This window comes from Equus przewalskii, chromosome 14, assembly GCF_037783145.1.
Source record: "Equus przewalskii isolate Varuska chromosome 14, EquPr2, whole genome shotgun sequence".
Taxonomy (NCBI): domain Eukaryota; kingdom Metazoa; phylum Chordata; class Mammalia; order Perissodactyla; family Equidae; genus Equus; species Equus przewalskii.
The window spans coordinates 10,567,690-10,592,355 of record NC_091844.1 but is presented as its reverse complement, the minus strand read 5'-3'; the positions used below and the strand labels follow the sequence as shown (position 1 = coordinate 10,592,355).

The 24,666-nt window shown below is 43.5% G+C and overlaps 1 protein-coding gene across 3 annotated transcripts in view; it reads right to left on the bottom strand.

The window, feature by feature from the left end:
• Positions 1–24,666, bottom strand: part of MGAT4A (alpha-1,3-mannosyl-glycoprotein 4-beta-N-acetylglucosaminyltransferase A) — a 150,969-nt gene that overhangs the window by 112,570 nt on the left and 13,733 nt on the right. The window contains exons 2-3 of one of the 3 annotated variants that reach the window (XM_070573520.1): positions 23,336–23,479; positions 19,260–19,401 (exon numbers count right to left, since the gene is read on the bottom strand). The gene's annotated coding sequence lies outside the window, so the exon portion shown is untranslated. Of the gene's footprint in view, positions 1–15,568; positions 15,685–19,259; positions 19,402–23,335; positions 23,480–24,666 lie in introns of those variants that run through there. The other 2 variants (XM_070573521.1, XM_070573519.1) reach the window with 2 other exon arrangements.

Here is a 24,666-nt window from a genome sequence, read left to right as displayed (position 1 = left end):
CATCCAGTATCACGGCAGAAGCAGAAAGACAGAAGATGGAGCAAGTAGAAGCCATGAGCACAGAGGAAGCCAAAAGGTAGGGAGGAAAATATAGAAGACAAGTGAGTCTACGAATGGGTAAGAAGCAGTAGACTGAGGGAGAAGCAGAGACTGAGTGGTTGAGGCTCCAGTGAGGCAGTTGCTGGAGCTGACCTTGGGGCTGAGCTGCTATGGGACGACGGGATTGTCTGCTGCTGGGCGGATAGCGACAGACAGACCTGAACGTGTCCATGAGCCTACGGGTTTGGATTCCTGCTCTTCTCAAAACTTAACCATCACATGACCCTGTATGAAGAGCAGAGCAGAGGGATCAAGGGTTCGAGGAAGGCTGCTGGGTCTTCATAAATAAGACTTGATTGTTTCTGTGAAGGGCCCTGAGCTCTTACAAGATCACATATGCAGATTCAAATGCAAAACCTAAAACATTGTGGAATCAAAGACATACCCATGCTTTTCGGATTATCTACGGTTTACATTATGTGCCCTATTATTCTATAAGCCTGTCACCCATTAGTTGAAAAAAGAAGTAGATAATTACACTTATTTTCATTCTGAAACTTGAATTTAAGACAATTGGGCATGGATTGAAGGAGTAGAGAGGCCAAGCTTCCAAACCTGATCAAGGCAGCCAGAGACCCAGCAAAGCCAAGGTTTGATAAATGTGCGACATCGATATAGAGTCTGAAACCCTCATACAGAGGTCAAAAATGATCTATTTCTAACAGTGGTGATCATCATTTCCCCGTTCCATTCATTTTCCAAAAACACAAGATCACACAGATAAATCCTCTTGCATTCCAGCATTCATTGGAACTGCCTGTGTGATATTATTTTTTTATCAGTTTTCTAATTTTCCAACCTGAATCCTATCTCACTGGCCACATTTATGTTGTCATTTAGCACTAGAAGAGAGGGCGATATTCAGAAATACTGGGGAGTTAGACTCTGAAACTTCTAGCAAGATGTGGATTTGGCACCGCGGGCTTATAATGAAAAAATATAAGAACTGCTCCCAGCTAATGGAAAAATAAATTGGAATTGTATTGGAAAAGTACCCAAAAGAACTTGCCTCAAATGAGAATTGAGTTTTTATTAGAAAAATCGGATAAGAGTAAAAAAAAAAAGAATTTTCCCTCCAATCATCAAATGGTCCTTGTAATTTATTGTTTTACTGCCCTCCTATAAAGAAACACTACACTTTAGTGTCTGTCAAATGCTTTTGTAATTATGAAAGTAGTGTCAGCCCAGCAACCTGAAATAATTTCTCCTTTCGAGTGAAAGCTTCAAGCTTGCAGTGAAAGTACCTGCGCCAATTTCTTCACCTTCTAAGCACTAAAGGAAAAGTCATCATCTTGGCCTCCACAGAGAACAACAAATATTTATGAAACTTCTTCCTCGTGGATTTTAGCATTTGCCTTGGTTGCTGTTTGACCATATATCCTCTTTCTTTCCTGTTCGACAAACGTTTACTGAGTACTTCCTGTTTTCTGGGCACCAAGCGGCATGCAGCACACACAACTGAACACGGCTCTTCCATTTTTCTGGAGCGCAGGGTGATGGCAGGAATATAGCAAGAAAAGAGGTTGCACAGAGAGATTGGGGTTTGGGGTCAGTTTTCTCGTGGGGAGATCTTGGGGGAGGCTTTGGTGTTAACATAAGGAGTTTGGACTTTATTCAGTAGCTAATGTGAAGTCATGGGATGATTCTGAGAGTGGCCAGTCAGACCCGTGGGTCAGGAGATGCTCCTGATGGAAGCCCACACAGTGTGTGGCAGGAGAGGGAGGGTGGATCTTCTGAGCAAGAGCTAGACAGTCTTGACTTAGGCCTGCTGAGGGGACAGCGGAGAGGAGGACAAAAGTGGCATTGGGATTTTGAGCTCAGTGATGGGGCTGATAGGAGCCTTCCAACCCAAAGCAGAGATCACAGTGGAGAAGATGTCTAGGTGGAAGATGACTTCAATTTCGGCTCTGCTGAATTGGAGTTAAGAGACATGGAGATGTTGCTCTTTGGCAGGAGTGAGAAATAACCATTAGAACTTAAGAGAATGATCAGGTGACACCAGCAAGATGAGGGGTAATAGAAGCCATGGGGTTTACCAGCTAGGTCACTGGCCACCATTGTGTGAGGGACACTTAAGTGGAGCAATGTCAGCAAAAGGCTACGTGGCTATTTGCCAAGGATGAGTGAGAGGTAAGGAAGGGAAGGTGGAGAGCCTGCCTATGCTTTGCAGGGTGGAGGGAAGACTTTCTGGTTTTGTTTCTAAGACCAGAAATATTTGAAGATTAAGAAAACGGGGAACTAATTGATGAATCACCATCTCCCCCATAACTGGCTACATCCTACTGAGAATTCCCTTTTGGACTTGCCAGCTTAGTATTCCCACCCATTCCCTGTGCGACTGCTATGTTTCTGTAATTGCAAATAAGAATGAAATAATAGTAAATAGAGCTAGCATTCCCAGAACAGTCACATTCTGCCAGGCTAAGAACTTTATACGTATTAATTAATTTAATCTTCACAACAGCCCTAAAAGATTGAGACTCTCATTTAGCCTGTTTTTTTGTTTTGTTTTTTTTTTCTGAGGAAGCTTAGCCCTGCGCTAACTGCTGCCAATCCTCCTCTTTTTGCCAAGGAAGACTGGCCCTGAGCTAACATCCGTGCCCATCTTCCTCTGCTTTATATGTGGGACACCTACCACAGCATGGCTTGCCAAGCGGTGGTGCCATGTCTGCACCCGGATCCGAACCGGCGAATCCCGGGCCACCGAAGCGGAACATGCATACTTAATTGTTATGCCACTGAGCTGGCCCCTTGTTTAGCCTGTTTTACACATGAAGAAACTGAGGTAAGAAACATAAAATAACTTGCCTAAATTCACACAGCTAGGAAATAGCTGAGCTGGGATTCAGCCCAGGCAACCTGCTGGAGTCTGTGCCCTTAATCCTGATGCTAGCCTCCCCCAACCACTGCAAAGGTATAAAAGCAGTCCTAGGAATTTTGCAGAAACTAAACACATCATAGAAAGCTTTCAGATATTCATTTTATTTATAGACTGGCTTATTTTTAGAGAGTGACACAGGCTAACTCCAACATCACTTGTTTCGGTGCACACAGTTGTGTAGGAGAGCTGAAAAATCTGCCAACATCATATATAAGCCTAGAACTGAGGACTCCTGGAACTAGGAGGAACCCTAAAGCCCCTCTGGTCCGGTACGTTCTTTCACATGAAAAGAAACCACCATCCAGAGTGTCAGAGTAGCTTGGCCAAAGTCTCACATCACAGGCTAAGGTCCAGCTATGACTGGAACCCAATATCCTGAGTCTTTCTGCTGCACCCAGAGGAGCTGGAGGTGGAGGAGACAGGGGAGAGGGGGTGCAGTGAGAGAGCAAGGAAGCAGCAGGGTGAGGCTGCACCCCAGAACTTAGTTCAGGGTGAGGGTGAGTGGCACTGACCTGTGCACAGGCTGCAGCCCACCTGAGGCCTTCTCCTGAGAAGTCGCCCTGAGTTTGCATATTCCTTTCAGCCATTCAGCATGACTCATATCCTTTCTCTTCCCTCTACCCCCATCCCACCCTTTCCACCCCTGGGTCTTATACTATCTATGCCCAGAAGAAAGTGTTGATGAGGCCTGGCACACAAGTGCTTAATGAATGTTTTAAAATTAATTGATTGATCCACACGAGTGACAATTAAAAGGAGGAACATGCAAAGGAAAAGGAGCTCCATGGATGTCTCCTTGATCCACTAGGAAAGCAAGAAGATAACCTCAGGAAGATCCTCTTAGATCCTACAGAACAAGAACACGTGGTCTGCAGCAGTGTCTTGAACTGCGCAGCACTGGTACTGGTCCTTTTTAGGATTTAACACTGAAGCTCCTGGCATACGAGCTGTAGTTGGTAACTTTCACCTTTTAATGGCATTTCATCTTGCTGCCAACAGGGATGCAGCATGTGAAAACACTAAATGAGTGTCTCTTGCAAAAACAACTTTCCACAAAAAAACGTACTGTGCAAACACGGCTGCTCCCTAAAAGGCCCTACACATAGACCAAAGAACAGAAAGCACATTTTGCAAAATGATGGCCTCTCCCCAGACTGTTACAGCTTTCTGGGGGGTGGTAAATCTCATAGCAGAGAGAGAAGTTATTACTATCCGATGATCATCTTTTGCATTCGGCTTGGAGATGCAGCATATTTTGAGGCCATTCTATTTGGCTAATTAAGTTAAACGACTTAAGGAAAAGACAAAAACACTTGCTTTTCACATAGAAAATATGACTAGTTTCCAGCTTGAATTTGAGAGTATGCAGAATAGGCAGTTATTTATATGGGTTTGATTTTAGGGAGACTGGGCGACTCCCAGCAAAAAATACTTTTCTTGGTGATTCCCTGCTGCCTGAACATTAGCAGTTGGTTACGGCTTACCAGGTTAAGGATTGTTCCTTTGTTAATTATCTTGATCTTGGTAATGGTTCTACCGTGTATACGTATATCAAATCATGTTGTACACTTTAAATATATACAATTATATTTGTCAATTATTCCTCAATAAAGTTAAAAAAAAAACAGAGTGAATGCTCCTGGAAAGGACACTGTGTTACACCAAGGCTGCCACAGGACTGTAGGCCCAGATAGGTCATCAAAGTGGGTGACAAGAGCCAGGGGTAATAACATTTCTGGCTCAATCACAGTTATGAATAACGGCTGCGCTCCATCCCAGAGTCAGGGAGGCAATAGGAAGTGGTGGGGGCTGGGTGAACAGGAGACTACTCAGCTCGTCTGAAAGGGCAGCCACTACACAGCCCCGGCCAATTGCTGCCTGTTGCGGATGGAGGCCCAGAGCAGCCAGATCTGCTTTTTCAGAAGAAGCTAAAATTCTAATTCTAATGTTAATTACCCTGTTACAAAAGAACAGGAAGACCAAACAAAACACATTTTCTAGCCTATCTGGCTTGTGGACCTTGACTTCCAGCCTCTGTGAAAACTTCTTAGTTATCTCTGTCTTAATGTGAACCAGTGGATCTGATCCTTAGACTTAGCATGAATCCAGGATTTCCATTCACTATACGTGAATATGAATATGTGGTATGCATTTTAATAATGTATGGGTTGCATATTAGAATATATGTTATATATTATATTATACATTTATATTAATATATTAAGTAATTAGGCCATGGCCTAGTTATATGTGACACTTAGAAGCCCACTTTATTCTGTAAAGTAAATATGACATTGGCCACCTTGCAGGGATGTTGTAAGGGTTTATTGCGTACATTTTTTTCCATTCTGATTGAATGTCCTGGGGGAGCTACCTGACATCTGGAGCCTCCCAGGTTTGATATTCGGTGAAAAAGCTTGTCCATAGAGCCAGAGGAAGGCATATGGGACAGGGCTCAGGGGACTGGTGGGCATGGGAAAGTTGGAAGCAGCCGCAGAAGGGAATGCCAAAGACTGGACACGGTTTCTCATCTTCAGCTCTCATCTCTTCATGACTGGCTGAGCCTTTGAGAACTCGAGTGTAGCGCAATGTCCTCTCCAGGAGCATCCACCCTCTAAGATTGGATAAAGGATGAATAGAAAGAGTGCTTGGAGGCAGGGAGGGGCTGGGGAAACCACACCCCAGGGCAGGAAGTGGCCCCAGTGAGCTCTGAGGGTGCGTTCTCCCACCATGCTTTGCAGCCTTAGGGCACCTGCAGCCCTGCTGCGTCCCTAAGGTCTGCCCTAGCCCAGACCTGTCCAGATGCTGTGGTAACCACATCATGATCAGTTTAACAAAAGCAGGGTATAGTCATTGTGTACAATATGATTCTAACTTCATAAAAAGAAAAGGTGTCTATACAGATGCAAGTATGGAAACCATCCTGTGTGGAGTACACCCAAATGTGGGTGGTGGGGAGGTTGCTGGGAGAGTTCTAGTTTTATCTCTATGCTTGCCAAATGGACAGTTTTTCCCATGACCCACAAACTCCCAAATCCAACAGTTAGTCTGAATTTCCTGCCCCTCTCAGCAGCATTCAGCTCTGCTGGGCCCTTTCTGAAACTCCCTCTGCTCATGCTGTGCACAGCATTTCACCGCTGTGTGCCCCTCCTAGTTTTGAGTAAATGAACCTGAGGTCCAGACCTCAGCCCAAGGCGCCTCCAACCTCTTCCTTCCTGAGTGCTGTCACCCTTTCTGCCAGTGCGGTCCTCCAATCCCATTCTGCCCCCAGCCGACCTCTCAGTAAGCCAGCATTCCGAATCAGGGCCTAGGGATGCACCTTTATCTGGTTGTCCCACTGTTGTAGACCACCCAACACGGAACAGACCCAGCCTGGGCTCTCTCTCAGTAAATGTTAGGGAGCAGTTCCCGTCCTTTTTCCCTTTCTCAGACCAAACTCATCATCTTTCTCCAAAATACATCTTCTCCTCCCCGTGTCCCCATTTGAGGGATAGTATCCTCTTGCTCACAGCAACTGAGGCTGAAATCTCAGACTCAGCCTTGCTCCTCTCCCTTTCTCTCCCTGCACTTGGAGTCAGCTGCTGACTCCTACTTGTCTGCCTTTCATAAACTGTACAGGCATTTTATCTCACCTCTCCTGTCTCCTCTTTAGGACAAGACCTCATGACCTCAGCCTTTGGGCAAAGTGTCACAGACACCCCGGCAATCTAGCTTCAACACAAAAAGGGGATACAGCTGGGCTTCGTGAGGGATTGAAGCCAAGAACTAGAACCAAAAACTGGGCGCATTTGGCAGTAAGAAGTTAGTCTTTATCAGGGAGAAGGATTGGAGAGTAGGGGGTGGGGAGCCCTCCATCCACTGTAAAGAAAGAGCCCCAGACTCCTCAGCCTGGCACTCAAAGCCCACCATGGGCAGTTTCCTGCCTCCCAACATTAGCTCATGCATATTTTTCCTCAAAAACACCGTGAACATTCCTGCTTCTCTTTCCTCATATTATTCAGAAAAATATGATTTTGAATCATAAGGGGCCTTATGCAATAAAAACGTCTGAGGAAAGAAATATGTTGCTTTAAGCTGAAGATCTCTTTGTCAATAAGACATATGTAAAAATGAGACTTAATAGGTCTTGATCATTTTGTTTTTAATTTTTAATTGTTTTGCTGAGGAAGATTCACCCTGAGCTAACATCTGTGTCAATCTTCCTCTCCTTTTGTAGGATGCTGCCACAGCATGGCTTGACGAGCGATGCTAGGTCTGCGCCCAGGATCCAAACCTGCAAACCCCGGGCCACTGAAGCAGAGCACGCGAACTTAACCACTATGCTACTGGGCTGGCCCCAACATAAAACTTTTAAAAGCAAACATAGGAGAATAACTTCATGTCCTTGGGGCAAAGATTTCTCAAACAAAACATAAAAAGTACCAACCACAAAAGAAAAAAATTGAAGAGTTTTTCTTTTCATTTTATTTTCATTAAAATAAAAAATTCTGTTCACCAGAAGATACTAAGAGAATGAAAAAGAAGCCACACGTGGGAGAAGATATTTGCACTACATATATCCGATAAAGGACGCATATCCAGAACGTATAATGAAACTCAATCAATCAAAACATAAGAGGCAGTCAACCCAATAGGAAAATGGACTAAAGACTTGAGCAGGCACGTCATCTATCCAAAAGGCCATAAACGTGAAAAGGTGCTCAATTCCTTAGTCATCAGGAAAATGCAAATTAAAACTATAACGTGATATCACTACATACCCACAAACTACATATGATATGTTGATGTGAAATGACTAAAGTGAAGAAGACTCACAATACCAAATGTTGTTGAAAATATAGCATAACTAGAAATCTGCTATACTGCTGGTAGGAGGGTAATTAATACAACTAACTTTGGAAAACTGTTTACAGGATCTATAAAAACCAAATCTTAATTCTTTTGAAGTGAGGAATGTGGGAGAATTTTTGGGCATCTTTTATAACCACCAAAAATCTCCCTTTCCACCTCCAAATTCTAAATACTAAAAAAAAAAAAAAAAGGAAGAAGAAGAAAAAGACAAACAACCCTGCAAACTTTGACACAAGTCAAAGCTGGAAGAACAAGTAAATTGCACATTGTGTTTATAGTAATGGTACATGGCCGTGTCATCTGGGCTGGGAACAGAAATATCATCCAGTATAAATTATCGAAAGTCTTTAGGACACACCCCTGACATTAAAATGCAATTTCTGTGTACTTGTTCATATTGGCAGCACATGATCAATCTTCATTGTAATAATTAGGCAACTTTGGTTGCAGGTGGTAGAATCCAATTCGAACAAAACTTAGCAAAGAAGAGGATTCTATGGAAGATTGCTAGGTTAGAAGCCGTGGGAGAGTAGGGATGAAGATGAGCCTCAGGAACAGCTGGACCCGAACGCTACAGAGATGTCCTCACCCCCTCAGCTCTGCATCTCCCCCTCTGTGGCTTTAATCTTCTTGCTAACTGCACACATGCAGTTACACAGTCTACATAGGCCTATGTTACAATTTCATCCACTGGGAAGACACTCATTCTTTCTCATTTCCAGTTGTACAATTCTAGAGAAGGAGGGTGATTTAGCTCGATGTGGGTCAAGACCCCGCCCCTGGATCACTCTGTCGCTGGGGGTGGGGCTGGGCAAAGGCACTGTGAATGTCCAGCAGGAGGCAGATTTTCAAAACGCCTCCTCCTGAATCATCATGAAGATGGGGTGGGCATTAGGGGAAACAATGCCAAGAAACATGGAGCACCAGGTGACGGGGACAGCACACTCGGTTTAGGGAAATTTAGATTTTACTATTAAACATGAAGTTACGTGACTGTGTTTTTCTGTATGACCCTTTCTCCAATGCAGCCTCTCTGAAGACAGGAGTTGGAAGAAAGTCAGCCACAGCCCCTAATCACTATACACTTGTATGTACCCACAGAGAGCCTGGGATGCCTAAAAGCATAGACAGCCATACTCTGTAAGCTATAAACTCCTCAGATCATGGGATTGGGAAGTGATGTGTATCCAGAACACAAAATCTCATGCATCAAGACATGCTCCGCATCAGAAAACACAGGCCAGGTAGCATGCACTAAAGCAGAACTCAAGGGGTGCTAGATGAAGCCCAGGTAAAAAGTGTGGGGCCACAGAAGTATGCCCCAGTCTGCTAGAGCATGGGGAGAGCACAGCATGCTCAGAGCACAGAATCCGTGCTCTGAAGATAGGCAGCTTGGGAGATCCCAGACACCAAATGTAAGTCGGGGTGTGCTGACCAAAACAAAATTTGGAGGCAAAAACATGTGCCCTCAAATACAAAACACAGTCATACCCACATCCTCAAAGGTGGGGAACAGGTTGTTCCCCTGTTTCCTACAGAGATTCTGAAGTGTCTGTATTGATGTCATTAGCTGCAAAAATCTAAGGAAGTCCCACAAGCCCCAAGACTGAGAGAACAAAAGTCTTAAAAGAACGAATTCTGTGTGGGTGCCCGATCTCTCCAAACAGCTGTAAAACTCTGCACTTTGTATCACGTTTCATCTGCCAGGTTATAGTATCATACAGGAAGTTGCTCTTCCTGTATTTTTATGAGTAAAGTAGATATACTGTGGCAGAACCCAGTCTGATCCTTGCCACCATCAGCGTTCTGTCTACTCATGGTGTGGCCCATGAGTACACAAACACGGCAGACTTCCTGCTGTGTGTCAGGGTTTCTGCACAGGTGGAAGTAAATGTTGCTTCACTGAGTGTTTCTCAATTCGTTTCCTGAAAAGACAGCTGTCTTCTTTCGATTCCTTAAAAAGAGCTTTAATGTCTTTTATAGTTATATTGTAGTTCTCAAAATTTTGACTCCAAGCATTAATAAAGAAATGGTCTGGATCTGCTTCTTATGGACAGAAGTCAATTTGTGACTTTCTCAATAGTAAAGAAACAAACACACACAAAAACCAAACAAACTGCCTGTTAGGCTCAAAATAGCCAGTTGCCTAACTGAATTCTACTGAAAAGTTTTGGTTACTTGTGCAGAAAGCCTAGGTTTCTTCAGGACCTTGGGGCATGTCATCAAAGATGAAGTATCTGGTTGAATGGGGGAGATCATTAGGAGGCAGTGGGCCCTCATCACAGAACAAGCCCCCAAAAAGGGAGAGTGTTCCCAAAGACGGTGGGTACTGGGAGAGCTGGGAGCAGGGCAGAGAGAAGGATGTATGGAGACGGGTCGGACATGTCTTTAACTGCTCTAGCACTGCCTTAAATCAAAGGAGAGGACTTCTGGATCTCAACCTGGAATTCCTCCCCTCTTCTCTCCTATGTCCCTGCCACCTTGGCCATATCCTGGGAATGCAAAATAAAACATAGAAAGGGGGCTTTCCCCACATTGTCTTACAGATGAGGGCATGTGGTCAGAAAAGAGCCGTTAATCACTCCAGTTCATGCTTGCTCTCCTCTCTTGCTGTCTGGAGAGCTTCAAGAAACAAGAAGAAGGACATAAAAAGGAATAACTAAGAAGAAGAATCTGGAATGAGTATTACAAAGTAAAGTGGTGTCTGATTTTGAAAATCATAATTGATGTAAATGCTTTGCACTATGCAAGGAGTGGTGAGGGGTAGAGAGAACAAAAAAGAATATGGGAGAAATAGAAGATAGAGTCCCTTCCCATGAAAGCTTATCATTTATATCGGTAAACAAACAAGATCAGAGACTGTAAACAGCCTGGTTGAACTGGACCAACAGAAGGGTTCATTCAGCCTAAAACTTAAAAAGTCAGGAGAATTCCACTTTAAAATCTGAAAAATCTAGCTTCTTGTGAAAAACCAGAGAATGTAACCACCCAAGATGGGCATCCCCGCAAGGCAAAACCTGCTTTAGTCACCAGGGGGTCACCTACAGATGGGGCAGCATTCTCCACTTTGGACCAGTCCACACCACTCCCTGTTGCCTTCTTCCTCATCGTTGTAACTGCTTGAGCCCTATAGCGTATGAATTTGTCATTCCCAACTGAAACATCTGAAACATGAAATTAGAGAACGATTTTGTAAATTCAACAAAAGACCACTTATATTATACAGCCACCATGAATTCTTGTGGAAAGAGGAGCAGCATAAATCAATTCCATAAATTATCTTGAGCTCTTCACTCAGGAGCACTGGGCTGGCTGCTGGATGAATTCATCCATCTTCTGGCGGCTGGACAAGGAAACTTAATTGTAGTGGCTGACCTCCCAGTCTCTGGGCTTGCTTGGAAGAGAGTCGATTCTAGGATGGGGTGTTGACCCTGTACACAGTGCTCAGCATGGGGGTCTGAGAGGGGAGTACGGGTCCTACCCTGACGTCAACCTTCAACATAAGGGTGCCACGGGGGCATCCATGAATAATTCATATCATAGCCAGATTGCTGCTCCAGGGAGCTTCAATAGCAATGAATTACCTCGTGTGCGTTTCCTGCCTCCATGCCGGTCTATCTTTCCCCAGCGTCTGTGGCGAGTTTATGAAAGCGTGCATTCTCTAATCCCTCTGCTTTGGGCGAGGCAGTTTCAGGATCTTGGCTCAAGTTTCCACTGTCTGACTTGCTATTTACACACTATACATCATAAGATTTCAAAAAACACATGACTAAAAAAATGTCTCTACTAAAGAGAAATCTGAACGGAAATAGAGGAATAATAGTTCTTTTAAAGTCTCTGGATATTCATGCACATGAAAGTCAGGAGACTTGGGTGTTCTGTTGAGAAAAAGTGGTGGGGGAGGAACACAAACATTTGTGGGACACTCACTGATTTGAGCACTTTACATGTGTTCTCAAAACTTCATTTTACAGATGAAGGAACAGGTTCTGCAACACTGTCCAAGAGAAATGTAATATAAACCGCATTTGTAATTTAAGATTTTCTATTAACCACATTTTAAAAAGGTTAAAATAAAAGGGTGGAATGAGTTTTAATAACATACCTTATTTAACTCAATATATCCAAAATAATCATTTAAATACATAATCACCATAAAAAATTTCAAATGAGATATTTTACATTCTTTTTTTCAGGCTAAGTCTTTGAAGGCCAAGGTAGACTTTACACTTACAGCACATCTCAATTTGGACCAGCCGCATTTCAAGTGCTCACCAGCTGCACATGGCAGCGATGCACCCACAGGACAAGAGAGCTCTGAGCAATTGTTGCACTCAAAGTTGCATGACCGTCAGCAAATCGCTGAACTTCTCTAGTCCCCCATTCCCTTACCGTAAAAGATGTAGAGTAATAGTTGGGCTTTGCCCAACTCAGGCATGTCTGCTCATTTCCTCCTAGGTCTTACAACAACAGATTAACAGGACACGGCGGTCACTGTTACATGGTGGCAAGGTAAGAGCAGGTTCAGACAAATAGCAAAATGACACAAGTGACGTAATTACAAACTGTATGTCAAATCCAAGTGACATGGGTTGTTAATAGCAGTTTTCACAACCATATGGTCTTTGGGGTGACATGTAGGAGTATTCGAGTCTTGGTCAGCCCCCACCTGGGGCTTTCTGCAACCTGTCAGGCCTTCATGAGAATTCTAATGCCATCAGCCACCAGCATCTTCTATGAGGAACTGGGGAGATGACAACTTCTTCAACCTTACCACAATAAGCTATAATTTCTCTAAGATTTGTAGGTTGAACATTTGTTTACAATTATTACTGTATCAAAATAATAAGACACATACAGAAATGTGGTGTTCAGTTTGTTTCAACATTCTGCTATTCAATTTTATTCAGACCAGTTAGGTTCTCTTTTTACTACAATTATTAAAAGAATTGACACTTTTTAGGCAAAATCTTAGCTACAGAAAGTTAGCTAGAATGAGAATTTTATAGAAAGTAGAATATCTTTGTTACCAAAAGAAAGTCTATTCTGATAAAATCAGAAAGCTCAGGTACAGAATAAGACATAAACTAAAATATCACAAGTAGGTATGAAACCACAAAAGACCCTGAAAAGTCTTGAGAAAGAAGAATAAAGCTGGAGGCATCATGCTCCCTGATTTCAAACTGTATTACAAAGCTATAGTAATCAAAGCAGTATGGTTTGGGCATAAAAACAGACACGAAGATCAACAGAACAGAATAGAGAGCCCAGAAATAAACCCACACATATATGGTCAATTAATTTACGACAAAGGAGGCAAGAATATACAATAGGGAAAGGACAGTCTCTTCAAGAAACGGTGTTGGGACCACTGGACAGCCACATGCAAAAGAATGAAACTGAACCATTATCTTATGCCATACACAAAAATTAACTCCAAATAGATTAAAGACTTGGAGCTAAGACCTGTAACCATAAAATCTCTAGAAGAGACATAGGCAGTAAGCTCCTTGACATAGGTCTTGGCCATGATTTTTTGGATTTGATGCTAAAAGCAAAGTCAACAAAAGCAAAAATAAACAAGTGGGACTACATCAAACTAAAAAGCTTCTGCACAGCAAAGGAAACCATCAACAAAATGAAAAGGCAACCTACTGAATGGGAGAAAATATTTGCAAATCATATATCTGAAAAGGGGTTAATATCCAAAATATATAAGAACTCATACAACTCAATAGCAAAAAAACAATCCATTTAAAAAATGGGTAGAGGATCTGAATAGATGTTTTTCCAAAGGAGACATATGGGTGGCGAGCAGGTACATGGAAAGATGCTCACCATCACTAATCATCAGGGAAATGCAAATCAAAACTACAATGAGATACCACCTCACACCTGTTAGGATGGCTATTATCAAAAAGACAAGAAATAACAAGATGAGGATGTGGAGAAAAGAGAAGCCTGGTGCACTATTGGTAGGAATGTAAATTGCTGCTGCCACTATGCAAAACAGTATTGAGCTTCCTCAAAAAATTAAAAATAGAACTACCATACAATCCAGCAATTCCACTTCTAGCTATTTATCTGAAGAAAATGAAAACACTAGCTCCAAAAGGTATATGTACCCCCATGTTCATTTCAGCATTATTTACAATAGCCAAGATAAGGAAACAACCTAAGTGTGCATCAATAGATGAATGGATAAAGAAATGTGGCATATATACATATAATGGAATATTATTCAGCCATAAAAAAGAATGAAATCTTGCCATTTGCACTAACATGAATGGACCTTGAGGGCATTATGCTAAGTGAAATAAGTCAGAGAGTGAGAGACAAATACCACGTGATCTACTTATATGTGGAATCTAAAACAAAAACAAAAACAAAAAAACCCCAAAGGGAGCTCATAGATACAGAGAACAAATGGGTGGTTGTCACAGGAGTGGGGTGGAGGGTGAGCAAAATAGGTGAAGGTGGTCAAAAGTTACAAATTTCCTATTATAAAATATATGTCATGGGATATAATGTATACCATGGTGACTGTAGTTAATAATATTGTATTATATATTTGAAAGTTGCTAAGAGAGCACATCTTAAAAGTTCTCATCACAAGAAAAAAAAATGTGTAACTATGTATGGTGATGAATGTTAACTAGACTTATTGTGGTGATCATTTTGCAATATATACAAATATTTAATCATTATATTGTACACATAAAACTAATACAATGTTATATGTCAGTTATATCTTTAAAAACATATATATCACAAGTAGGGATAGAATAGTAGTGAGAAGAACCAATGGAGCTGTGCTCACATCTTGGTTTTCCTACACTTTGTCATATGTTTCCTCACCTTTAAAATAAGAAAAATATGTACCTTCCAGAGATACAGGAAATAATGAGATTCTTAGCATTATAAATGTTAGTTCCCTTTTTTTCTACACCAATGAGAAAGAATGGGGTGAATCAGTTATGAAAAAACAGACAAAGGCCTTTAGTATTTTTGTTTGTTTTGCCTTTTTCGTGGCATAACTTCTTTAACAAATAGAAATAATTGTTTCTCTGGTTAGGAACATAGCACATTCATATGATGTAGAAGATTTGGAAAATACAGAAAAATGCATTTTTAAAATCACCAGTAATTCTACCACCCAGAGATAAATATTATTAAAGTTTTTATGTTTGACCTAAGCAAGGCTACATGCAAACATTTTTCTTCCTTTTTACAAAATTGGGGCAATATTATTACATAAAGTGTCATATCTCACCTTTCACTTATATACTCTTATTTTTAAAAGATTCTTGAAAAGTTTTGAAGTTTCTTTTGTTTAAAAATATTGTTCAAAAACACAACTTAATGGTCATATAATATTTTGCTATATTGATGTACCATATTTTATTTAGTCCTATTTTTGAACAGTTAGATTGTTTCCAAGTTCTCTCAACATAGAAATTCTGCATGATATTCTTGCACACAAATTTGGTGCACATCTGTTGATGTCTTTAGGACCAATTCCTAGGAGTGGAATGAGTAATTCTAAGCGTTTTTAAGTGGTCCTGACACATATTACTAAATCACCCTTCTGAAAGATTGTAGTCATTGACGATGATTCTACCATAGTGAATGATAATTTTTGTACCATCTGGCCTCAGAACCAAATGATCATCTACATTTTGAAAGTAATAGATTGAGAACGGATGGACAGGAAGTACACATGGGAGTTCTACTTACCTTTCCATGAAGCTCTATATATGATTTTCCAATTTTTTAAATTAGGATGCAGGGCTACAGAAAATTGGGTGTGGGCCAGATAGTTTCTGGAGCGGAGAACTGCACACAGGACAAGAAATACTCCTCAGCCCCAGGGGGTCAAACACAATAAAGTGCTAAGAATGAGGAAGGCCCACACAAATGGCAAGATGGGTCAGCCTGAAGTCTTAAAAGGGAAACTGCTCTAGACTTGACTTCCGCCCTTGGAGGATGCGGCCTCTGGCCGTCTGCCAGTTATAATCAGCTAGAAACAGAGCAGCAGTCGAGAAATAGTAAACCAAGGTGGGGGGTGGGAGATAATGGAACGGGGCTGGAGGAGCCAGGCAGGAGAGGAGCGAGAGGTGAGAAAAGCCACGGAGAAGGAAGGGCTGGGTCTGTGATGCTGGACCAGCTGGACATTCTGCTGCAGCCATAGCCGTAGCCTGCTGGAGAGTGATTACAAGCTTCCCAGAAAGGCAAGCGTTCTCAAGTGCAATCTGTGAGAACAGTTCCTCAGGGTTCTGATACTGTCAGGAGGATGTCAAGGACCATGTGGGAAGAACCCAGGAGGCAGAGCCACGCTGTGGACTTGGCCTGGGCCAGCAGCTGCTTCCACCAACAGCGGGCTCTAGGTTACATGAAAATTCAACATCAGGATTAGGGTTATGGAGAAGACAATATGGAAGCAAAGAATTAATTTATATTTATTTTAACTAAAGATATGCACAAACCACCAGCCCTGGAGATTTAGAGTACCTCAACAATTGCCATTGATTTTAGTAATTTCAAGAGAATTAGCAAGGTGACTAACGATAAGAAATTGGTGCAAATAACTCTCAGAATCATCATAAAGGAAAATACCTAATCCTAGTAATTACGGATCCCTCCCTTCCTAACCCTCCCCAGGATTAAACACAAAATACTCTTCAACATAGCTTTGGGAATAACAAATCCTGTCAGACTGGTAAAACTTTAATGTTTGGTAAATCAAAGGCTCTTGTTTACATGATATATCTTAACTTAAGCAAGAGGTTAAACTCATCCCACACAAACAACTCAAAAAACCAGAAGAATGTGGTCAAAGTGTCCATATTAGAAAACATCCAGAGAGTGTTTTCAAGCGCTGGTCTCAGGCCAGTATATCTTAAATTTTCATCAGTGATGATAGAAGATGGTGCATGAATAAATGAATCTAAGAGATGACCCAGCATGGGGTTAGAACCCACTAACATGCTAACTAACCATCTGAGATAGGAGAGAGAAACTTAGAAATCAGTAGTCACACACATATGGAATGAAGTTTGGTAGTATCAAGTACCTTTAATGATAAAGAACAAGCTAAGCACAGTACCGTATGACACACAGCATAGTACAACATCCACTATCTTGAGTTCCCAAGAACAAGTCACTCTAGAAAGCTAAGTTTCCAGCAGTTGAGAGACCTTTAAGCACTAACTTTATGTTTTTATCTATTTTCAATGGAAAATTTTCAAAAAGGTAACATTCATTTCTCTATTTTCTTAAAGAATGTGATGTGTATAATGTAGCCTTTTCTTGATGATTCAGGGCAATCATTGATGATCAATTCCAATTCAATAAGTACTTATTGAGCATCTCTACTTTATGCCAAATACTGTATATTGATCCTTAACCATTTTTTATTTACTCTACAACCAGGTCTTGAAAGCATTATGTTAAGTGAAACAAGCCAGTAACAAAGGACCTCATATTGTATGATTCCATTTATATGAAATGTCCAGAACAGGCAAATCTGGAAAGACAGAAAGTGGACTGGTGGCTGCCTAGGGCTCGGAGAGGGTGAGTGGGAGGATTGGGGTACAATGGCTAAGGGATGTGGGTTTCTTTCTGAGGCGATGACACTGTTCTAATGATTGTGGTGATGGATTCTCAACTCTGAAAATATTGAAAGCCATTGCACCGAACACTTTAAATGGGTAAATTGTATGATACGTGTAGTAGAGCTTGATGAAGCCGCATTTTTAAAAACTAGGTTGGCAACGTTCAGAGAACAGACAGAGACACCTGAACAAAGATGAAGAGGGCGGGATGGCACAGAGTGGCTTCGGAGGAGCTGGTCATGCTAAGCTCCTACTCGTCTCTGAAGGATTCTTTGCCTCTTGGAAACCTGCCTGGGACTACTGGGCAGTCTCCTCTCCCTTCTGTCCTTTTGCCTACCTATGACAGGTTCTATGGCATCAGCTGCTTCCAGTTGGCTCTGGTTCTGGAAACCACAGAGGTTGAAGGTCAGGTTCAGGAGTCAGAGAGATCTGGGTTTAGTGACTGGGCTGCGACACTGTGATCTGGGGCAAGTTCTTCACCCTCTCTAAGCCCCACTTTCCTCATCTGTTAGACTATCTGACTCACAGGGAGTGTTCATAAGAACTTAGTGTCTGGGCAGGGGAGAGGCAGGCTCTGAGTGAAAGTGTCACTAGGAATAAAGCAGAGTCCTCAGAGCTGACCTTGGTCACACTCATTTTGGCTACTCAGCAGCACTTAGATTGGTAGGGACATCGGTGTCAACGGATGTTCCCTCCAGGTGACGTGTTATTTAAGAAGGGGGAAAGGAGTAAACATTAGTTGAGCATCTACTGTGTGCCAGGTGCTTGGCATTCAGTGTCTCATTGAATGCTTATAATAATAGCTCAGCGCCATAGATGAGGACACCAAGGCTCACACAGCTAATCCTGATGATGCTGCTGCTAAACACTCACAACGTGCTAAGATTGTGTGCCAACGCATTTAATCCTCACTGACCCTGTGACGGAGTGTGATATTGTGATTTATAACAAATATATAATTGGTCTTCATCCTCATTTCTGGCACAGAGCTCCCAAAACCCTTGGAATTTCCTAAGTGTTGAGAGTGATAAAGGTGTCTTTTGTTATGTTAATGAGGTGGCTTTTGGAAGCAGGGAAGGATGGGGGCTGGTTGCCAGGAGAACTGGTGATGTGATCAGAGGGTTGGAACTTTCAATCCCGCTCCCTTGACTTCTGGGAGAGAAGGGCTGGAGGTTGAATCTATCGCCAATGGCCAATGATTTAACCAATCGTGCCTATGTAATGAAACCTCCATAAAACACCAGAAGGACAGATTCAGAGAGCTTCCAGGTTGGAGAACACGCGGAGATTGGGGGAGAGTGGCACACCCGGAGATGGCATGGAAGCTCTGCACCCTTTCCCCATACCTTGCCCTATGCATCTCTTCCACCTGGCTGTTCCTGAGTTGTATCCTTTTATAACAAACTGGTAATCTAGTAAGTAAAATGTTTATCTGAGTTCTGTGAGCTGCTCTAGCAAATTAATTGAACCCAAGGAAGGCGTCATGGAAACCTCCAGTCTGTAGCCAGTCAGTCAGAAGCCGGGATAACAACCTGGGCTTCCAACTGGTGTCTGAAGCAGGGTGGCAGTCTTGTAGGACTGAACCCTTAACCTGTGGAACCTGATGCTATCTCCGGGGAGAGGGTGTCAGAATCGGTTTGAACTGCAGGACGCCCAGCTGGTGTCAGAACGTTGCTTGTTGTCGGTTTGAGAGAAACCCTCCACACTCCCCCTCCACATTGAAATTGGTCTCAGGACACCAAAAGAAGTAGTTAGCATTATTATTTCATTTTAGATATGAGGAAACTGAGGTACAGAAAGAATAATTAACTCACCCAGGTTCACATATATTAAATTGCAGATCTGGGAAACAGAAACAAATCTGATTCCAAAGGCCGTGTCTCTTCCACATCTGTGATGTCCACTAAGAACATAGCAGAGGGTCCTCGTGGTCCCCATATTTAATAGGAAGACACCCTGCAAAAGGCACAGTGTTATGAGAGGCTGGAAAAATTAAAAGGAGTACAGTCCTAGGCTTCAATCAGGGAGTCGGCGCTTTTGGGGTGACTTGAGGGGCACTGAGAAGGCTTTACCAGCCTCTTCTAAACCTTCCTACCTGAGGATCATACTTAAAGTACCATTTTTCAGCTGAAGACTATTTGTGGTTTTGAGTTTGTCAAAATGGCTCATAACAGCTGTTAGCCATTGCAAGGCTGCTGAGTGGCTGAATTTCTTATCTTCCCTGGCATGTTTTTCTTTTTTCTCACATGGTCTTGATAGCAGAGAACAGAGGAAGAGCTCAAAGTCCCCCAGAGGTGAACTCTTGAGTCACAGGCCTCACCCATGATGAGGATCAAGGCTGTCCCAGGGAGAGAAGCCCAAGTCATCCCGGCCTACTGTAATGCTCATCTGTATCATCCTCCGGGGAGCAGAGGACGTCCTGACCTGATCCGATCTGATTCCTATCCAAAGTTATACGACCACCCAATAACCAGACCTCATCTGCACTGATGCCATTTTAACGACTTTTTTACGTGATCTTTCCTTTGTCCAGTAAGAAATAACTCACATACCTACACCTTATAAACTCAGCCCTACCCTCAACCCATTGCAGCTCTTCTCTGCCCAGGGGTCCTGTCCCCATGCCTGCAGCCCTTCTCTGCCCAGGGGTCCTGTCCCCATGCCTGCAGTCCTTTACTGCCCAGGGGTCCTGTCCCCATGCTACTCCATGCTATTCTCTGAATAAAGGAGCACTACTGCCAGACCTTGAGAGTCCAAGAAATCTTTCTTTTGACTCCTCGACTCACTGAGCCCACATCAATCTAGCTCCCCATTCTGCACTGAAAACCCAGGTTAGTCTTCAAGGTTTGTGTGTAGAGTACGTGGAAGAAGGTCAGGACTGTCTTTGGCTAGATCCATTTGTCTCCTATTCTCCTAGGCTGCTCTGAATGGGGGAAGCAGCAGTCTCTCGTCTGCCGCCTCTCCTCTGTTTGGTTAATTCAATGCTGGCGATTTCTAGCGTCTGGATCAGGGACGTTTTCTTAGTTGTAGGCATCCTGTGATAAGAAGGGTAGTGGCTAACTATTCTCAGTCTTCACAGAGCCAACAATTGGGCAATAGGTTAGTACCTTCCTGCTGCTCCTTCAACCATCTGGACGCATCCCCCCTCGCCCCTCCCCGCTCCTGGGACAGGCCCATTTGACAAGGCTGTCCGCAGCCTAATGACAACTGCATGTCATTGATTTTACTGTTAAGTGGAGGGGGTGATTCGGTGGAGTATGTTTAAAAACACTTTTCATGGCTGATGTAACTAGATGAATACAATTATCATAATCAGAAACTTTCCCGAAATGTGTATTCTCTAGACTTGGGATTATTTGTCAGGTTCAGTGACCCTGACTAGAGGAAGAAATTCCCACAAGACAAATAACTGTGACAGCTTCTTTGCCTGTGCTCTTTCCGGCCACAAATGAGTAATATTTTTTAAAAATCATGATACTTACACATGTGAAGAGAGTACCCCGGCCAATTGCAGGCGGGGTGGCAGGGGATGCAGGGGAGGGGTTCCCCTAAGCCTCTCTCTCATCCTCCATCAGAGGCACCCCCAGGTCCCCCGTTGCCAGAAGAGACCCCAATCCCTTTAATTAGGATAGGGTGATCTAGGCTCCGGAAGCAGCTGGGGAGGCCTGAGGGGGCACATGGCAGTAGTTAATATTTAACTCCTTAATCCTAGGGCCAAAATTCAAAGGGCTTCCAGGGAGGATCAGTGTGCAGCCGGGGTGGGGACGGCTGTTGTAAACACGCCCTGAGAACAGGGCTGGGCGCAAGGCATGGCCTGGGGTGGATGAGTGGGGACAGGATGCAAGGCCTCCTCTGCTCCCCTTAGTCTATCCTCTGCTCAAAGGTGGCTGATGAGGTTGAAAGTACATCTCCACTCGGGTTCTCATTCCCTGGGCTGGTTGCTGCCACGATCAGGATAATATATTAAGCTACTCACAGTTTCTCACGCTTCAAGTTTCTCTGAAGCCCAGCTGCCCAGATTATGTTTTAAAAAGGAGAAAGGAGAGAGATCTACACAAGGGCAAGCCGGGGTGGGGCCTCTTTGGTAGCAGAGCTGGGCAGGGGGACACTTATGAGGATACCAGACCTGGGAGAAGGAATGGGGCACAGGTGCTGGATCAGTCAGCTTGGGCGGCCACAACAGATACCACAGGCTGGGGGTGGTGGGGGTGGGCTTAAATGACACAGGTTTATGTTCTCACAGTTCTGGAGGCTGGAAGTCCAAGATCAAGGGTTAGTAGGTGTGCTTTCTTCTGAGGCCTCTCTCCTTGGTGTGCAGATGTCCGCCCCCCGTCTGTGATTGTTTCCTAATCCCCTCTTACAAACACATCAGTCACACTGAATTAGGGCCCACCCTATGGACCCCATTTTACCTGAATTGCCTCTCTAAATGCCCTGTCTCCAAATACAGCCACATTCTGAGGTACTGAGGGTTAGGACTGCAACATAGGAATTTCAGGGGGATACAATTCAGCTGATAACAGGTGGTGAGGGGCACATCTGTTGGATGGTGTGGAGAACATGGAGGTCACATGTCCCTGCCAGGAATTCCCTGGGAGATGGGCTCGTCCTTCCAACCAAGAAGACATCCTAGGCCTGGGGCGCCCCATCCTGGTGTGCCCTGCAGAGCAGGGGCAGTAGCCGTGGGCTCAGTGGCTAGCCCATCACTGGATGCCCAGGAGCCTGGACCTGCTTCAGCTTTGTCTGAGCAGCAGGCCCAGGAGGGGCAGAGGCCCTCTCCCTGCTCCAGGATTATGAAACATACTTAGGGGAGAATCAAACTCCACATTCATTTAATAGTTATGAATAATTGATAACACCCATTCCTCAAGGGTTGTTTGCACAGTTCTCAGAGGCTCAAGAATTGGTGATGATAAAATTTTAGCATTAGGATAAAACTAGGTTAAGAGTTTTTCTGCCTCTGTTTTAAATGTTTCTCTATATAAAATATTCATTTTAAGTTATAAACTAATAAACAAAGATGTCCCCCTTAGGCTCCCATCTGTAAAAACCTAATGTGATCATGTAAATCAAGAAATAGTAATAAACAAATTATAAGAAAATGATCATTTGGAACACCATGAATAAATTATTAGAGGAACAGGTCAGCATGGAGACTGTGACCAGGACAGGAAGGGGGGGCGCTGGCATTTATGCCACTCGGGCACCCACGTGGATAGGTGACTTTCAGGTTTAGTCTTTATCCTTTCAGGACGTCCATTGGGCAGCTGTGACCTGACAGATGCTGGGCTAGTCTCACCAAACCCGGGGGATGTGTTCCACTCGTGGTCCTCACTCACCCACCTGCCCTTCTTTGCTCTTTTAAAGTGATTCCATGAATGCCAGAAGAGAAAAAGGTAAAATGCAGTGCTTTTCATCCTTAGACCTGCCGAGCCTTTCCTATTTCAAACCTCTGATGACAGTGGATGCCTGCTGTCTCTCGCCTCTCGCCTCTGGCTGCTCATTCTTTCTACCCAGTCTCTGAACATTAGTGTCCTTCAGGGTTTGTCCTAGAGCTTCTGCTCTCCTCTATCCACACCCTTTCCTAGCTGGGGTCTTCCATTCCCACAGCCTTAAGAACTGTTGATTTTGACATGTCCCGGTTTTTATCTCAAGCCAAGACCCTCCTCTGAGCACCAGGCTCACAGATCTATCTCCTTGACATCTCCATTTTGTGAAGCTCAGGCTCCTCACACTCTTCTCCTCCCTTCACTGCTCCTCCTTCCATCTCAGTAAATGGCAACACAGCCACTCAGTTGCTTGAGACAAAACCCCAAGAGGCATCCTTGATTCCTCCCTTCCCTTCACTCCGCGTATCCAATCTGTTGTTGGGAGGTTCTTTCAGCTCCACCTTCAAAATGCATCTGGAGTCTGCTTCCTTCTATCCATCTTTTCGGTCACCACACTGGTCCAGTCACCATCATCTCTGGATGACATGTGTACAATGGCCTCTGGATGGGTCTCCCCACTGTCACTTTGCCTACCCAAACAGCAGCTAGAGCAATTTAGAAACAAAAATTAGATCATGTAGTGGCACTTCCATTCCTAGTCTGCATAAAATCCTTCAGCGGGTTCCTGTTACACTTAGAATAATATCCAAGCTTCTTATTGTACCCCATGCCCCACCACCTCTCCAACCCCATCTTGACCCATTTTCCTCTCTCTCATGACATTCTGGCCAGACTGGCCTCTAATGGTCCCCTAGGACTTTACTACTCTTAAGTGAAATCTCTGCATAAGCAGCCTCAGCATTACCTGGAGGTTATTAGAAATCTCAGGTCCCAGACATACTGAAACAGAATCAGGATTTCTACAAAATCGCCAGGTGATTTGTATGCACATTAAAGTTTGAGAAGCTCTACTGTAGATTAGAACACATGAAACTCTTTCTACCTCAGGACTGTTGCACATACTGGTCTTTACCCCAGCTCTTCAAATGGCTTGTTCCCAGAGTATTTCTGGAAATGGATGCAATAGACCATAGCTGCTTCTGGAGAGAGGAACTGGTGTCTGGCTTCAGGGATGGGAAGGAAGAGTTACTTTTTATTTCTATACTCTTATTCACCTTCAAACAAACAAAAAGGCCATTCAAATGGATTTCTCCTTTCTAATCTTCAGTTCTGTTTCCAGCCATCACCCTATGAAAAGTAACACCGTATTACTTGGTGTCACAGCATCCTTTTATTTCCTTCATAGTGCTTACCACAATTCTGTAATTGTTATCTTTCTTTACTTATTGCTTGTCTTCCTCACCAGAATGCTGGAAGATGAAGACTGTGCCTGTCTCAGTCACTAGTGTGTCCATTGTCTTCAGCTCGGTGCCTGCAAGTGGTCAGCTCTCAAAGACTTTCAAAATGGGCTGCTCTGAAATCTTCCATTCAAATACTTCTCCCTGCCCCTTGCGTCTCTCCCACGCAGTTTACTACCTCACTTTCTCCCACCACTCCAATTTCACCCCTCCTGAGGGCGTGGGGCCCCTGCCTGCTCTGCTCTCTGTGTGCGAGCTCTTTCTCTTCTAGACCTTCTGGTTTGGATCTATGGTTCTGTGCTGCTTTCTTTTTTGGCTCCCTCACATTCAGCAGCTGACTTCACCCCCAGTTAACGGAGAAACATGGAAGTCATCAGAAAAAAATGTCCCCATTTCCCCACCACGCATCCCACAAACCTATCTGTGTTTGCAGC